An 18,036-nucleotide genomic window follows, 5' to 3' on the forward strand; every position below is an offset into this window, starting at 1 on the left:
TGCGGCATTTTACAAAATGCATGCAAAGAGGTGAAATGGTGGCGTGTGAGAGCTTAAATTTTTTTTAGCTTTAATTTACAACATTCATTGGGAATAAACCTGTATTTCTTGTTATGGAGTGGATGTGCTTCGGAATGTGTTTCATTACGCATTTCAGTATGGTTTATATGTCCCAGCAGATTAAAAAGATACATTTTGTACCACCTCTTAACTTTAGTACGTCTTGGTTCGCGGATCTCAGTGTGATTTCTTACTTTCTTTAGTCACTAAGAATCCCATAAAGAATCAGTGGTGACTCTCGTAGTCTAAGTCGATGCTGTGTTGAACTGACGTCCAGTCCAACGTTGGTTCCTGAACTGAGACTAACATTGCTGGGATGATCTACTACCGAGAGACTTTAATGAATGGAGGAACGAGTTCAGAAAGTGAACGTCTGCACGCGCGACCCATCGTAACCCTCTACACACCCGCCCCCACAAATACGTCTTTTCCCTGCAGATCAAGGAAGATTAGAAAGACTGCAAAGAAAACCACGCCCTCCTACTCGTCATACAATATTGAGCACTCCGACTGGGAAATCACGGGGTATTCCGTCATTATTTTGGTTTTAAGATATTTTAATGCGCACTTTAAACAGATCTTCCTAATTAAGCTTAATATATATATATATATATATATATATATATATATATATATATATATATATATATATATATATATATATATATATAAATTCAAGAATAAAAGCTAAACAAGCGACATCGTCCTTGCAAAAGCCACATAACATGGTGCCTTAATAGTGGGGTAGTCCGTGAGAGTTGATTGGTCCATCTCCAGAGAGATTGGGCGGGCTATAGCAGATGACGTAACTTCCTGTTGACATTAACGGAACGGCTGCCTGGATGCCGCTTCTGAAGCCGAGCTGGTTCAGGGGGTCCTATTTGCTAGTTTAGGCAGCGGTGGTAACGACGAGTTAGGAGACGTCCAGGAACTGTGAGCCTTACGTTTCAAGACGGATTTGATCTGTCTACAAAATACGTCGCCATCCTTTCCAGATGATCCAGTCAGCGGGCGTGGCATTGTTTCGGCCAGGCCCGCACGGATCCGGGGTGTAAATTAGAAGAGTCGCCCAGAGCTAGAGGTGAGAGCAGCCGTGTCGGTAGTAGGTGCTTGTAGTGCCGTCAGTGCAATGTGGAAATAAACACTAGGAAGTATCACTTTGGGATATTTAATTGAGACGAGCTGTTTATTCATTGAATATGTATAGTGAAAAAGGGTTACAGCAATGGCAACGCTGACGCCCGTAAGTGGTGCTGAGATGAATGGAGAAGGACAATCCGGCTGTGGTTGTTGCTTCTGACGGTGTCGCTGATGCTGCTGCGTTACGTCGGCTGAATTCGAGAGCATCTGCCGATTTGAGCGCTGGCTGTCTTGATCCGTCTGCTCCGGGGATTAGAGATCAATACGGTCGGACTCGTCTGAATATTGAAATTAATCCCCGCAGCCTCACAAACAAACACGCAAACCAAGTTGACGGGAACGCCAGTGAAGAATTTTTCGCTTATTTCTTAATTGTAAGCTTATGAGTTTTAAAAGTAACGCACTGTATACGCTTTGCAATGCTTAAGACCGAGTTCATTTACTGTTTAGAGACAACAGACCTAATTTTATTGATTCAAAAGTTAATTTTCTTAAATGGTTTCTAATTAACAGGAATGTGTACATTTTTAAGAAAGGCTATGGTTGGTTCAACTAGATCCCTGCATTTTTTTTTCCCCAAAGAAAGAAATATTTTTGGAAATGGCTAATTGAAAATAAAGTAAAAAAATTGGTGGGGATGATCCATTCAAGCCTTCAAAAATACAGTTTATTTTTTTAAGAAGACAACAAAGAAAAATGTGACTTTTCTCAATACACTTAATGCATTTCAGGGTTGTGGGTGAGCTACAGTTTAAGATTGCACCACCCTCTCATGTGTATGCACACATTCATAAACCTGCAGGGCCAGTTTGGAATTACCAGTTAACCTAAAATGTGCATCTTTTGGGCTGTGGGAGGACAGCTTGAGTGTTAGTAGAAAGCTGTTTGAATACTAACAACAACTTTCATTATGACTATTTGGCTGGTACAAAAAGGTGGAGCCACTGTGTTAACTGGTCTCTTGTTAATTCTTTGAGGGCTGAATATTTTTTCCAAAAAACTCCAGTTTCAGAAAAGCACCCAAAGCAATGGTTTCACACACGAATCAAAATAAAATGTCTGTTTCTGCATTCTGTGGCTGCTGTTGGCTCCTGTTCACTGTTTCTGGTGGCCGCATGGAGGGTGGCTCAATGGCCGGCAGGAATGTGCGGCAGGCCGGCTGCCCTGGCTATCTTCACGTGTCAGGTGGGTGGTGCTGGTGGTGGCAGTCGCAGTACGATGCAGTCTGGTTTGTATCTCTTTTCATTGTAAGTGGCGGTCCTCCCCGCCAAATGTTGCTGTAGGGGCATCGGCTACATGAACATGCTCAGTACCACGACCATCTGGGGGATCGATCAGCTCACGCTTGTTTTTTTCAATCTCCATCTCCAGATCACTTGCATCAAAATCAGAGTCCGTAAAGTCAGAGTTCAATTCAGTGATAATAAGCAAATCATCATCTACGGAGTATTTTGCTTTGCGCATTCACTTTGGTCTCTCGCCAGAGGTCGATGCCATTTTAGAGGTTGTTTGCTCTTCACTGCTCACGCAGAGGGAATCGAGGTCCAATCAAAAAAACTAACTTTCCTTCTGGCAAAGAGAGTCAAACTAAAACGTAACGGCAAGTTTGTTGCAGTTGACAGATGCTCACCAACCCAACTCTTGAATTTCGAGAAAAGTTGACACCAGCCCTGAAAGAGTTAAGGCTCTGCTCATTGCATCCATGTTGTATCAAAAGAGATCTGATGTTTCTTGTCATTTGCTGATTCAAATATTGTTTAATGGGATGGTTCTGATGTAGACTCATGGGGTTGGATGTGGTTCTCCAATGAGAATACAGGTTTGGGAATATCTTGTTAAAACGTTTGTAGTAAAAGGCTTTGAAGCAAAAGGCTCCACCCACTGATTTGTATGTATATAATAATTCTTTACAGTTATATAGTGCTTTTTCTTACTACTCAAAGTGTCGCAGTGAGTGGAGAGCTGGTTCAACCACCACCAATGTGTAGCATCCACCTGGAAGGTGCGACGGCAGTAATTTTGGCACCAGTGTGCTTACCACACATTGGCAGTTAAGTGGTGTAAGATTGTTAGCCAGTTAGAGACAGGTGATGTTTGTGGGACCAGAATGGCAAGCCTGGACATTGGGATACACCCTACTCTGTACAAAGGATACCCAGGGGTCTTTAATGACCACAGAGAGAGTCAGGACCTCGGGTTTTTAACATCTTATCCAAGGGACAGTGCCATGTTTACAGCACAGTGTCCCCATCACTGCACTGGGGCATTGGGATTCACGGGGTAAGCACCCCCTGGTGGCCTCACCAACACCAAGCTTTCTTCCATGGTCTCCCTTCCAAGTACTGGCTTGGCCCAAACATGTGTAGCTTCAGGTGGATGACATCTTCTGAAGTGCATGTGGTATGGCTACAAAACATGCCCCCAGTTTCTTCTAGTCTGTGCACTTTACGTACCTGGGGTTGAACTGAAAGTGCAAGTGAAACAGTTGAAAAGCTTACTAATGCAAGTTAACCGAAACTTTTTTTTTTTTTTTTGACATTTAAATCAATAAATGGAATGACGACAGCAGTTAGTCTTTTGAGAGGTGCTGTGGCCTATGTATACAGTTTGTACTATAAGGGATGTTCAAAACGTTTCCATCCATCCATTTTCTAGCCCGCTGAATCCGAATACAGGGTCACGGGGGTCTGCCGGAGCCAATCCCAGCCAACACAGGGCACAAGGCAGGAACCAATCCTGGGCAGGGTGCCAACCCACCGCAGTCAAAAAGTTTCCACATTTTTAAAATTTTTTATTTATAAACTTTACTAGGGGGCTTCACTCACCAAAACCCCCTGCCCTGCGCTACCCACCAGCCATTTCCTGTCTCTGCCGCTCACGTATATAGGTTTCACTTTCACCACACAACAAAACTTTTAATTCTTGCGACTACGCCTCTTCATTGGGAAGAAACACTACTTTTCTCGTATGGCAACACGAAATGGACGATCTATAAGTCTCCAACTTAAAGTTTTAAATCCGAACAGTATATTCGATCTCTTTTCACTGTTGCATTATTTCACTGAGTGTTTGTTTCCGGTAATGCGATCTTTACTATCCTTTTTTTGAGACTTTTGAAGTTTCGTACTTGTTATCTCTAACCTGCTCTGTATATGTATCATGCCAACGTTTTTGAATTCTTTAAGATGTTCTAATTTGTCATCTACTCTTTGTCTTTTATTTCCGGCCCTGGGCCTGGTTAAATCTTTTGGCACAACGTCTCGTCTTGTGGGACGTGAAAGTATCTCTCTGTAAAAGTCATGTCTCGTCTCGCCCCAGGATTTTTGTATTATAATAGAGAGATTCATTTCAAAAACAAATGACATCACTATTCTACACAGTCAACTTCCTTTGTGATGCAATTTTCCCAGCGTCATACCAACTTTTTAATGCCCTTGGCAACAAATTTTTCTGTTTTCGTGAATCAGTTCCAGGTTTCGTTCTTCATTCCTCATGGCTGTAGCTGGACGTCCTGAGTGCTCTGCATCCGTCACTCTAGTACGGCCTTTTTCAAACATTTCAATCCACACATAGACGACTGTATGAGAGAGAACTTTATTCCCATTCTGAGCACACATGCGGAGATGAATTTGTGCTCCCGTCACCCCTTCTTCCCACAAAAAGCGTATGACAGAACGCTGTTCCTGTTTGTGCAATTTATACGTTTCGCAGCTATCGTCACCACAGGGTGACCACTCTTAGACTAAACTGCAAGGGCATGACCCTCTAAGACACGACCAATTACTGCTCCTCCTGCCTTCAGTGTTTCCAATGAAAATTTAAAAGTGCGGTAACATGCAGTGAATACACTTGACTTGTAGTTCTCCTCCTCTTCCTCTGTACGTTTTAGCATTCATTTGCTCAGAGGTTAATGCGCTTGCTGCTTTCTGAGCAGCTCTTCTCTTCTCCACCCTAGCGGGCCACTTCTCCTCTTCTGTTGGCATCTTTTCACGTTGAAACTTATTCAGTCAGAGTTTGTGTTGCAATTACTTAGTACGTTTTCTTTATTATTTCACTTTAGCTCTGACTTAAGTGTTCAGTCTGCCTCAAGAATGACATAAGATATGAAGAGGTAGAGGAAGTGACTTCAAAGGTGGTAGGGATGAGAACGGCGCCCGTATGTACGCGCCACGCAACTGCCCTGCTGCCCGCTGCTGAGAGTTGATTCGAAAATAAAATAAATATAAAGAGGAATAAACTTGGAGGTCAATCATCACTACAAAAGCGGACAGTAGATGTCACGTAGTATATGTCTACTAAATTTCATGTCAATCGATCAAACAGTTTGTGAGCTACAGGTGATTTTAAATCCTGGGCAGACAAATGGACAGTCATGCTAGCTTATTATATAAGATTATTTGTGTAGACCAGTGGTTCCCAACCTTTTTTTGGCCATGCCCCACCTAGGCCTCTCTAAAATCATGATGTCCCCCACTGTAACATATACCTTTATTCTTATTATTACCTATTCAAAAAGTGAATTCCTACTCACGTGGAGGAAGCCCATAATGTTATTAATTTGGTCTAAACCGGCTTGTAAAGAACATGGAAACAAAAGAGGGAAGTTGAAGTACTGACAAAGAAATCGCTAAGAAATTTTTATATATATATATATATATATATATATATATATATATATATATATATATATATATATATATATATATATATATATATATATATGAGAGAAAGAGATATATGAAAATGCAAATACATTTTTGAAAACATGAGAGATATTCATAAATATAAAATAACTAATGACAGCTTTTTCTGTAATATTTTGATCATTTTATATTTTGGTTATATTACAAAATTTTATAATCATTGTTAAAATCTAATTGCCCCACGTTGGGAATCACCGGTGTAGACTGTACAGCCTTGTCTATGGTCGGCAGTAATGCTAAATTGTCGTTTGGCACATTAACTGTTTCCGGTGTATTGTGTATCAAAATCAACTTCTCCTGCGGCTCTTTGTTATCAATTGCAAAAGAATTTGCCTGGTGGGAGTTCTTTTCACTTCTTTTTCATTTATTGTGCGCACTGCTTAGTACTAATAGATAACGTACTTGTTTTTTTGCTTTCTCGTATACGAAGTTTAGGGAAAGTATTGGAATCCTCCAAAAGTTCCATTTCAAGATTTTGATGAATCTCGACGTTTTAGACCTCCCTGAGTCCTAAATACCTTTTTTGGAATTATGTCTGTGTGTGTGTTTGTGTTTGCAAACATGATAACTTGAGTACGCCTTCATTTAGGGCAACCAAATTTTGCATACAAGTATTAGGTACAAAATGTAGATTTCTATCAACTTTTGGACTATTTCCTCTAACCAGTAGTAGTACTTTACCTTTCATTCATGCAACTGCAAATTCCAATTTATTCAACTTTTATAATAATTGTTTAATATATTATATTATATATATTAATAAGATTTGTTGTTGATGGATCTTTAATGTACAAATATAATCATTGTCTTGCGGTTTACTCCTCAAATATCCATCCCCATATCTGAGTATACGAGAAAGTCGAGGGGAGACCGCTCCTGATTTTTTTTTTTTTTTACATTTGTGAATGTAGCTGTGAGTTTTTTGTACCACACGTTGACTTCGAGTGTACCATCATAATTGAAAGCACATACAGCCGGAGGCCATGCACCATTCATTTTTACTTCCAGTCCAGTGATATGCTCACATGTTGAAGTATAATCTGGTGTTTCTAAAAGATGTTTTCCATTGTAACATGTTGTGTTTGCTTTTAACTGATCTGTTGTGTTCTCTGCACTCACGGCATTTGTTTCACAGGGGTCTTTTCGGGAGTTACTTTTTGGCCACGGGAGTTTTTATCCATCCTTATCGTAGATTTAATATTGGTCAGATAACGTGGCGCAGAGCACCGTCGTTCTTTGCTGTTTAAATCGCCGTCCTACATCGAGCTCCGCCTTCAAGAGATGTGGGAGTGGTTTACAGCTGTGATGCTCACTCCAACGCATGATGTTTCCCATTGACATTTAAGCAGAATTCACTTATGGTTTACATCTGGCACTATGAGACTAGTTTTTATACAGTCCCCTCTGTAAGTATTGGGAACGCAAGGCCAATTCTTTTGGTTTTGTTACAGACTGAAGATATTTGGGTTTGAAATCAAAAGATGACAATTCAGAATTTCAGCTTTTTTTTCCTTGTATCGACACCTAGATGTGTTACACAATAATGAAAATGGTACCTTCTGTAGGAAAACACCTTTTTTTTTTTTTTTTGTTGTTTAGGCAATCAAAAGTATATGAACAGACATTCCTAAAGTAAATCCATCCATCTATTATCCAACCCACTATATCCTAACTAGAGGGTCACGGGGGTCTGCTGGAGCCAATCCCAGCCTACACAGGGCGCAAGGTAGGAAACAAACCCCGGGCAGGGCACTGGCCCACCGCAGTTCCTAACGTAAATCACACACTTAATATTTGGTAACATATCCCTTGTTGACAATAACTGCATCAATCACGTGAACTCATCGATATCACCAGATGGTCGGTTTCTTCTTTTGTTCTGCATTTCCAGGCTGATGCTGTCGTTTGTTTGTTTGTTTGTTTGTTTGTTTTTCCCTTCAGTCTCCACTTTATACTCAGCTGATTTAAGGTTTGGTGATTGACTTGGCCAGTCTAAAACCTTACACTCTTTCCCCCGATGAAGTCCTTTGTTGAGTTTTCATTGTGTTTAGGACCATTGTCTTGCTGCATAGTGAAGTTCTTCCTGATTAGTTTCTCTGCAAATTGGCAGGCTTTTTTTTCTGGCTACCATCACAAGTTGCATCCTTAGTAAAAATTAGAGAGCCCCTTCCCAGAAGCCATGTTAGCCCATGCCATGACATTACCTCCACCATATTTGAGAGATGAGCGCTTATGTTTTGGATCACGAACAGATCCTGTCTTCCTCCACACTTTGATACGGGCTAATCTTGGTCTTGTCACTCCATAAAACGTTGATCCAGATCCTTTGTGGCTTATCTCTGTCATTTTCTTCAAACTTCAATCTGGCTTTCCGATTCTTAATATTGATGAGTGGTTTGCATCTTGTGGGGTGTCCTGTATATTTTTGCTCTCAATGATGGATTGTGATACCTTCACTTCTGCTCTGTGGAGGTGTTTGCTGATGTGCCCTACTGTTGTTCATTGTTTTTCTTCACAGCTCTCACAGTATTTCTGTCATCAGCTGCTGTTGTTGTCTTCCTTAGCTGACTCGTTTGATATCTATTGTTTTTTTTTCTTTTTCTTTCAGAACATTTCAGATGATTGTATTGGCTATGCCAAATGTTTGTACAGTGCCTTGGATTTATTTTCTTATGTTCTCCGATTACATTTCTCTTCTCTTCATGTCAGTTCATCCTTTTTAACAACAAATGCAGTTGTAACCGGTGAAATCCAAGGTCTAAAATTAAGAGCTGAGCGATTTTATTGTTTAAACACTCAACCTAACCGCACACGCCTGGGAAACAAGAAACACCTGACAGTCACCTGTGCTACAACTGTGGTGGTCTGCTACAAACGGTGCCCATCACCTGTATTTAATAACGCTTCTACATATCAATACCAGGAAGCAGAGGCTGAAATTCTGAACTTGCACTCCTCTCTTAGTCTCACACTCAAATGTCTGCTGTGTATAGTAAAAACAAAGGAATATTTTTGTACTTGTGTAGCTGCTGTTCTGTTCTCGTAAGTACAAGTGTTGTATCACAATGCTTATGTAGCTGCTGTGGTCAGCCAGGCACTGAAACTGTCTGAATGATGCACAATCAGTTGGAATGCAACATTCCACCCCGTTATTGTGGACTTCTAATTCGAAAATTTTAAATAAATACTTTGTAAAAACCATGCTTATCTTAAATTAAAACGTGTACTAAAAAGTAAAAAATAAGTCTCTCGTACATCACTCGTAAAATAAAAGCGTGGGTGCGTTTGCCAAGATTTTATTGATTGATGAAAAGCACCCACACTTTTATTTTATGAGTGATGTATGAGAGACTTTTATTTTTTACTTTTTAGTACACTTTTTAACCTATTATAAGCCTTTAAATTTTTTTTTATATATATTCATTCATTCAACTTTTTAGTCTAGGGTTTGTTTTAGTATAATTTTGTAATCAATATTTTAACACTTTAATATTTATATCCGTTACTAGTGGCATCTATTGGTGAAATCTTAAACTATTCTTCATATGAACATTTAATTTCTTAACATGGATTAATTGATCAATTAGTGAAACTGATTATTGATTCATGTATTGTCATCAGAAGTAAGTGTGCAAACCGTCAAGTCATTCAGACAAAAGGAAGTGAGTTAAACATCAATGACCAGACAGCAAACAGGTGAAGTTAAAAGAAGTGTGGTATTAAATGAGATCAGAGCAGGCTTTTCAGCCCACCAAGCTCTTCAATATTATTTCCTTATTTTTTTCCAAAATAACCTGAAGTTGATCTCTGAAGATGTCTCTGGTCTTATTAGATTCCATACTAAAATATTTCTTAAAGTAGAAAGGCAAATGAATCCAGCAGGGGGGCGCTAGCTCCCTTGTTGGAATAAGTTCTTTTGTAATTGCGGCGTGTTACATAACTCGAAACTATATATATATATACTGTATGTATATGTGTATATATATATACTATACTTAGTGATACGGCGGTAAGAAATCACATAGGAAAAATAACTTTCTTTAATGACGGTTTACGCGGCATAACAGATGAGGAAGCAATGACAGGACCATTACTGAAGTAGGGTCTCGATGTATACACTCTGCCATTTTCGACGTTGTGTTGGAAGGATTTTCAGGATCGGATGACGTTCTCTCCCATCAGTCCGTCAGCTTTAAAGGTGTGCCGGGCAATGTTCCAAGGCTTTATACTCTTTCTCTATGTGCAGGCCCCAACTTGGGTAAATCATGCCATTCCAAACAAGGAAAAGAAGATCCAATGTCATGCTGACTCACAGACACACAGAAATAGTACACATTGCCCATTTCGCAGTTTGTCCTTAACTTGTCTTGTCTCGTCTTAAAAAGCTTACCTAGCAGTTTAGCAGTTCTTATATAGTGTGCTAAATCTGGCCTTGCGTTAGCTGTACATGTGAGTGGATTTCTAAAAAATTTTTTGTACAGAGCACAGTGACATATTAAACTTATATACTTATTACAGCAAATACACAAATAAAATTGGATTTATAATACTGTACATATTCCAGGCCCCATGCCAAATTCTATTTTTAAATGTCAAATAAACTTTAAACTATGCACTTGTGCGCTAACATTTTTGCCACTCCCTGTCACCTCCCGCAGGTAAACCAGGTATGGCTTAATGTTCATAACCTATTTAGCATGGCCATGTTCCTGACTGATGTCTTTACTTTTAAACCATGGGAGAATACCGAAAACTGTGTGAATGTGGATTTGAGGTATTGCTGACATTTTGGCAGAGTTCAAGAAATGGCTAAGGGGGCCTCCTTCCACCTAATAGAGGTAGTATGTTACTAAAATCAGTCTCGATTTAAGGATATATATTTTTTTTTCCCTCAGTTATAAAGGTCACAGTTAATGTAAATAAAAACCTATGGTACTCAACGAATTAGGCACACAGTGACACAGTGGTAGCGCTGCTGTCTTGTTGTAAGGTCGTTCCCAGTTGCTTCCTGCATGGAGTTTGCATGTGCATCTTCGGGGGTTCCCGCCAGATTCCTCATACAATCCAAAGGTGGGTTAGGTTCAATTGTTTGTGTTTGTTTACCCTGCGATGGGATAGCAACCTCTCTAGTTATTTTTTCCTCCCTGTGCCTGTTGCTTGCTAGTTTGGGCTCTGGCAAGCCCTTCTCTGGATAGGTTGATTTAGAGGATAGATGAATCTACCATTACTGTAACTTTTTCTCCCTAAAGAAACCTTCAATTGCATGTTGGCAGTCCTTAAACAGATAAGGAAATGCTCTTCAATTACAGGTTAGTTAACTGCTTCAGGTTCAGCTTGACAGAGGTTATTTCAACTTAAATGTATTGTTTTAAGTGTTTTTCTCTCTTACACAACTGAAAGATGGTCCTGGCAAAGCAGATCACATCACCAGTCAGTACAAGCAAGTGAAACAGTAGGTGCGTGTCTGCTCTGTGGCTGATGCCTGCCTCCACTGTGGTGTGGCAGGCTAAGCCGATCTGCATAACTCGTCACCCGTGTCCCTGTTGCAAAATATTTACAAAACATAAATGTAATATCTGTCTCTTTGAAGAAGCAAATCAATAACAGTAAACACTTCAACTTTCAAATCCGTTAACTGTCACATTTTATGTCCCAAGTTTTGCTTAAGAGATGGCTTGCACATGTTTTATTAATGAGGCCCCTGCTGTGATGATGCAAAGCTCTGAATGCAAGTAAGTTTGACATGGAAATGTCTACACTTTATTTTCACAGTTGGTTATTTTCTTGTGTGTTTCTTTTCACTGCCCTTATTCTGAACATTCAGAAAAACAACTTTTGTACAGGAAAAGTGGAACTTGGACAGTTAGTGGCCATCTTACACACTGACCCAGACAGTCTCATTAAAACATAAGACCCTGCTGTGCCAGTCATCTGGGGTGTTCTCTGTGGTTGCAGTTATTTCACAATTCAACTCTGTACTCCTTAGCAACTCGCATACTTGGACGGTGGTGAAATTAAGGGGAGTTCAGTAAGGGTTTCTCTGGAGAAAATTTCAAACAGTTTCTGTTGTTGATATGTATGTGTATATCTAATCTATATCTATCTATCTATCTATCTATCTATCTATCTATCTATCTATCTATCTATCTATCTATCTATCTATCTATCATCCAACCCCACGGTACAAGGCAGGAACCAATCCTGGGCAGGGTGCCAACCCATCGCAGAATGGCAGAATGTATATGTATATATATATATATATATATATATATATATATGCGGACACACACAGGGGTCTCTGCCTCCTGTTCGCTTCACTCCCCCACCCGTAGGGATTGTTACATATGCATTATTTTCTCTTTTACTTTAAAACTTTAGTAAAAGCAATATTTGGAATGAACTTTTCTTCAGGATCACATTGAATTTTGATTCCGTGTTTGGACTTGTACCGTGACAACACAAGCTATAACTGCCTGTGAGTGATTATCGTTTCTCTCTCTCTCTCTAATAAATAAAATGACTTTTTCAAATGTTTGTCCATGTTCTTTGCTTTGTCATTGACGTGTCATCTAGAACATATAAAACTATTGTCCTGATAAAATTTATAAGACCTGAATGTGCAGGAACTGTGTCTGTCAAAAGCATTCACACGACTGAGAGTTTAGATGACTGTGGTCTTGTTTGAAAATAGTTGTAAGTAGTGCGTGACTTGAAAGAATCTAATGGAAAAAGTCACCGTCTCGTGGGACTTCATACCATGCCAACGTTTTTGGAAACTTTTAATTCTCAATGGCGACACGAATTAGATGTTCTATAAGTCTCCGACTTAACGTTTTAAATCCGAACAGTAAATTCGATCTCTTTTCGCTGTTCTGTTATTTCACCGAGTAGTAATTTCTGTTTGTTTACGCTAATGCAATCTTTACTTTTTTTTGAGACTTTGGAATTTTCATACTTCCATTTTCTCTAACCTGCTCTGCATGTGTTCTGCACCAACGTTTTTGAATTCTTTACGACATTCTACTTTGTCATCTACTCTTGGTCCTTTATTTCCGGCCCCAGGCATGGACTTGTCTTGCGGGACATACAAGTGTCTGTACAATAAAATCGCATCTTGCCTCCTTCCAAGATATACACACACACACACACACTTGAAAAGCATCTGGGATAGCTATTGGTTTAAATTCTCAAGGCCAACAAGCTGAATGAAGGGCCTTTCATTGTGCTCTTTTACTGCCTGGTGGCCCAGATGATGTGATTAGCTTCCACACCTAAAAATTTTTATTTTTTATTTATTTTTTTTTTAAACTATATTTTGGGGTGACACTTAAGAGGCTTATTGAACCTGCTCTTTTATTTTTCTTTGTATGCCTTGAGAACAACAGAGACACTATAAAGTGAGCAGCTTGCTATCCTGTTGCCTCCCAGCATTGGGACCCCGTTGTTTGGTTTACTCTTGTGTCCTTTCATTTCGCCCCCCCCTCCCCTTTTATAATCTGTTCTAACTTTGTATTTTGTTAAAGAATACTGGGGGGCACGTCATGTGGCTTTGTACTTCAGCCCCTGAGGTCGTGAGTGCCAGTCATACTCAAGACATTGCATTTAGCAAGCAAAGTTTCCCCTTAATTCACCCCCAACCGTTTCTTCCGTTTTGTAGGTCTCCATTGCTTCATAATGTGCCACACGGGTCAGGACTGCTCTCTTCTTATGCAGCAATAAATTTGTAATCTGGGCAGAATGGGCTTTGGCATTGGACTGCTGTAAAATGTAGGGACATCCCAGAAAAAGGCAAGTGTCTGGATGGCATCTCGTGTTGTTCCAAGCGCTGCACATATCGATGTCACATATGGGCAAATTACCCACAGACACTGGCTTTTGGACATGATGTTGCTCACCTCTTGGTGGTCCTTTTCCTCTTTGGCCTAGAGACCACGACGGCTGTGTTTTTTTTTTTCCTCCCCCAAAAATCATTTCAAATGTTTACTCTTCATACCACAAAACCAGATTCCAGTGCTTCTTTCCATCTTGGACGAGGATGAGGCCGAGCCCGAAAGGGTTGGTGGTGCTGGTGGGCTGTGTTAATGCATGGCTTCTGCTTTGTACACTAAAACCTTAACTCGCATCTATGGATGCTGCTGTGAATGATGTTGACTATCAAAGATTTAGTGAAGCATTCCCAGGCCCCTGTCATGGTATCCATCGCAGACACGACGGTTTTTAAGTCTGAGGGATTGGAGGTCATTCTTATTCAGAAGTATTTTTTGTCCAGCCTTTTACATGCTGGGATTTGACCGGATTCCTTGAATCTTTTAATTCTGTTTATTGTATTTTTGTGTATTGCAGCATAGTGGGTAAAATGTCCAAAATCCTATGATTTATCTTTGGACTACGTTGTTGTCAAAGTGCTGGATTATTTGCTGACATGTCTGTTAAATCCTCGGTTTTTCACTCTTCCTGTTCACTCTACTGACTTGCCTGCAGCTGTAATGCCACTTGACACTGAACCATATGTTGATTAGGCTGCCAGTGTGCTACCAACCCCCCCACTGATTTGTGAACAAAGATCAAATGCTGGTATGGGGTGGAAACTAATCCTTCAGATGTTTTTCTAAAGCAGCAGTCAATGACGCCTTTTGGTGAATGCAGCTAGCTGCCTCTGTTTGGGCTCTCCAGGGTGCAGACGATTTTAAAAAGCAGAGCCTGTAGAAAGTCCTTGATGTTCGTACTCTCTTTGCACTTAACATAGCTTTCTAAAGGTTGAAGATTTTTTGCTGAATGTAATCTTCACACCGCATAGGAGGTATCCTGGTGACCGCGTTTGTGATGTGTTATGCCAAGAGGGCCTTTGTTATTTGCTTACTGTGCCGAGAGAAGCAACTGTGATGGCTTAGAATGGTGGTCAACATTATTGGCATCTTTGCATTATACACTTAAAACAATTGTGATCAGAATTGGCTGATCAGCCCAACATGCTTGCTAATCCTATTCACTGAAGTTCTCGAAAATCACATTGAGTCAATATTTGGAGGTCCCTAAAGTCCTACTCTCCTCTGCACTGCTTGGTGTCTTATGCCATGTGTAAGTGGTTCTCTGTGGGGAGACAAACTTTCTACCATTTATTATGCAAAACCTCCACTATTACTTGTTTTTGCAGAATTCATTTTAAAGTCGCATCCTTGATTCACTGTACTCGTTCCCTTCATAATTTTAAACACTTCAGTCATGTCACCTATTAATCTGTATTTTCTTAACCTGAAAATGTTCACCTCCTTCATAGTTCAGACCTGTCAGTCCTTTAACACTAGAATTACCAGAGCCTACGAAAAAACTCGTAGATCCGGCCCACCTTAAATCCGTTCACACCTCTCACCCTGGAGTTTTAGAGTGGAAATAATAAAGATTGTTATTTGGAACACATGCATTTCATGTGTGTTCCGTTTCTACAATAATCTGTGTAAACACATCCTTAAAACAGAAACATTTTTCATATTTTATCATATAGGAGACACACACAGTGATATTTGAGAAGTGAAATGAAGTTTATTGGATTTACAGAAAGTGTGCAATAATTGTTCAAACAAAATCAGGCAGGTGCATAAATTTGGGCACCACAAGAAAGAAATGAAATCAATATTTAGTAGATCCGCCTTTTGCAGAAATTGCAGCCTCTAAACGCTTCCTGTAGGTTCCAATGAGAGTCTGGATTGTGGTTGAAGGTATTTTGGACCATTCCTCTTTACAAAACATCTCTAGTTCATTCAGGTTTGATGGCTTCTGAGCATGGACAGCTCTCTTTAACTCACACCACAGATTTTCAATTATATTCAGGTCTGGGGACTGAGATGGCCATTCCAGAACGTTGTACTTGTTCCTCTGCATGAATGCCTTAGTGGATTTTGAGCAGTGTCTGGGGTCGTTGTCTTGTTGAAAGATCCAGCCCGGCGCAGCTTCAGCTTTGTCACTGATTCCTGGACATTGGTCTCCAGAATCTGCTGATACTGAGTGGAATCCATGCGTCCCTCAACTTTGACAAGATTCCCAGTCCCTGCACTGGCCACACAGCCCCACAGCATGATGGAACCACCACCATATTTTACTGTAGGTAGCAGGTGTTTTTCTTGGAATGCTGTGTTCTTTTTCCTCCATGCATAACGCCCTTGTTATGCCCAAATAACTCCATTTTAGTTTCATCAGTCCACAGCACCTTATTCCAAAATGAAGCTGGCTTGTCCAAATGTGCTTGAGCAGACCTCAAGCGGCTCTGTTTGTGCTTCCTCTGCCTCACTCTCGCATACAGCATCTCCTTGTGTCAAGTGCGCCGAATGGTTGAACGATGCACAGTGACTCCATCTGCTGCAAGATGATGTTGGAGGTCTTTGGTGCTGGTCTGTGGGTTGACTCTGACTGTTCTCACCATTCGCCGCTTCTGTCTATCCAAATCTTTCTTGGTCTGCCACTTCGAGCCTTAACTTGAACTGAGCCTGTGGTCTTCCATTTCCTCAATATGTTCCTAACTGTGGAAACAGACAGCTTCAATCTCTGGGACAGCTTTCTGTATCCTTCCCCTAAACCATGATGGTGAACAATCTTTGTCTTCAGGTCATTTGAGAGTTGTTTTGTGACCCCCATGTTGCTACTCTTCAGAGAAAATTAAAGGAGCAGGGAAACTTACAATGGACCCCCTTAAATACTCTCATTATAGGATTCACCTGTGTATGTAGGTCAGGGGTCACTGAGCTTACCAAGCCAATTGGAGTTCCAATAATTAGTTCTAAAAGTTTGGGAATCAATAAAATGACAACGGTGCCCAAATTTATGCACCTGCCTGATTTTGTTTGAACAATTATTGCACACTTTCTGTAAATCCAATAAACTTCATTTCACTTCTCAAATATCACTGTGTGCGTCTCCTATAGGATATATTTAACTGACATTTTTTATCGTAACAACCAACGATTTATACAGGAAAATAATGACTATTAACAAGGTTGCCCAAACTTTTGCATCCCACTGTAGCGGTAAGATTTGCTGACTTGTAACTAAGAGTCCTCATTTCGATCCCGACTGCCTCCTATCTGTCAGGCAGACCGCAATTTGTGAGGCTCAAGGGCTGTGCGTGCAACACTGGAGGACCACGAGGAACAGACAGGTCTGTCTGTACACCTCTGACTAGAAATATACCAGAAGGTCAGGTCACTTGCAGAAATTCTCAGATGATTCTGTACTTATGGGGTGTATTGATAAGGGGGATGAAAAAAAAGAGTCGGGGTTGAAAACTTTATAATGATAATTATACATTATAAAAACAATCTTGGAAGGAGATTTTCTCGGAGACACTTTAACGTCCTGTGAGACGAGGCAGTGAGACAAAACAGCTGCTGTACAGGCTTTTAAATGATCAACGTGCAGCGCGACAAGCGGAACACGCAGCTCAGCAGCAGTAAGCCATCAGCTGATCCGACCGCATCTCCTTAGCGTGCGTTCAGCTCCCTCCCCATTCATAACGCGAGCGGCAGAAACATGAAGTGGCTAGTGCGTAGCATGCCCATTTAGGGGGTGGGCAAGCGAAGCGAGCAGGGGGCAAAGCCCCCTAGTTATTGTTATAATAATAATAATAGTAACTTTTATTTATGTATTGCCTTTCATACACTCAAGGACACTTTACAATTCAATAACCATATTAACAAGGCTATAGAAATTACATACAAGAAGATGACTAATACTCGTTGAAGAGATGTGTTTTTAACAGGATTTTGGATTTTTCCTCGTGAAGGCTGAGAGGAAGAGCATTCCATAATTTAAGGGGCTATCAAACTGAAACCTCTGCCACCCACAGTTACTAACTTTGCTTCTTGTTGCAGAAACAAATATCGGCAACTAAACATCAGTACACTCAAGGAACTGGTTATTGACTTTCAGAAATGTTCATATTGGTGCATCACTATTTATTTCCTTGCCTGATGGTGTTTACACCATTTTCATATCTCTGTGGCACAAAATGAGTGGACCTCTTCCCAAAATGCACCTTGATCCATGCCGGGAAGGCTCTCTCTTATAAATTCAAGTGCAGAACAATGTGTCCCATTTTACAGATTTAATATGTAAATGAGTGAAGGTTAGTGTTTTAAGGTTC

General features: G+C 40.3%; 1 long non-coding RNA gene across 1 annotated transcript in view; it reads left to right on the forward strand.

Moving 5' to 3' along the window:
* The first annotated feature begins 860 nt into the window (after positions 1-860).
* Positions 861-18,036, forward strand: part of LOC120538651 — a 28,137-nt gene continuing 10,961 nt past the window's right edge. Inside the window, exon 1 of the long non-coding RNA XR_005635493.1 lies at positions 861-1,141. This is a non-coding gene — a long non-coding RNA (uncharacterized LOC120538651). The remainder of the gene's footprint in view (positions 1,142-18,036) is intronic.

The sequence above is a fragment of the Polypterus senegalus genome, chromosome 11 (assembly GCF_016835505.1).
Source record: "Polypterus senegalus isolate Bchr_013 chromosome 11, ASM1683550v1, whole genome shotgun sequence".
In the NCBI taxonomy this organism is placed as follows: Eukaryota; Metazoa; Chordata; class Cladistia; order Polypteriformes; family Polypteridae; genus Polypterus; species Polypterus senegalus.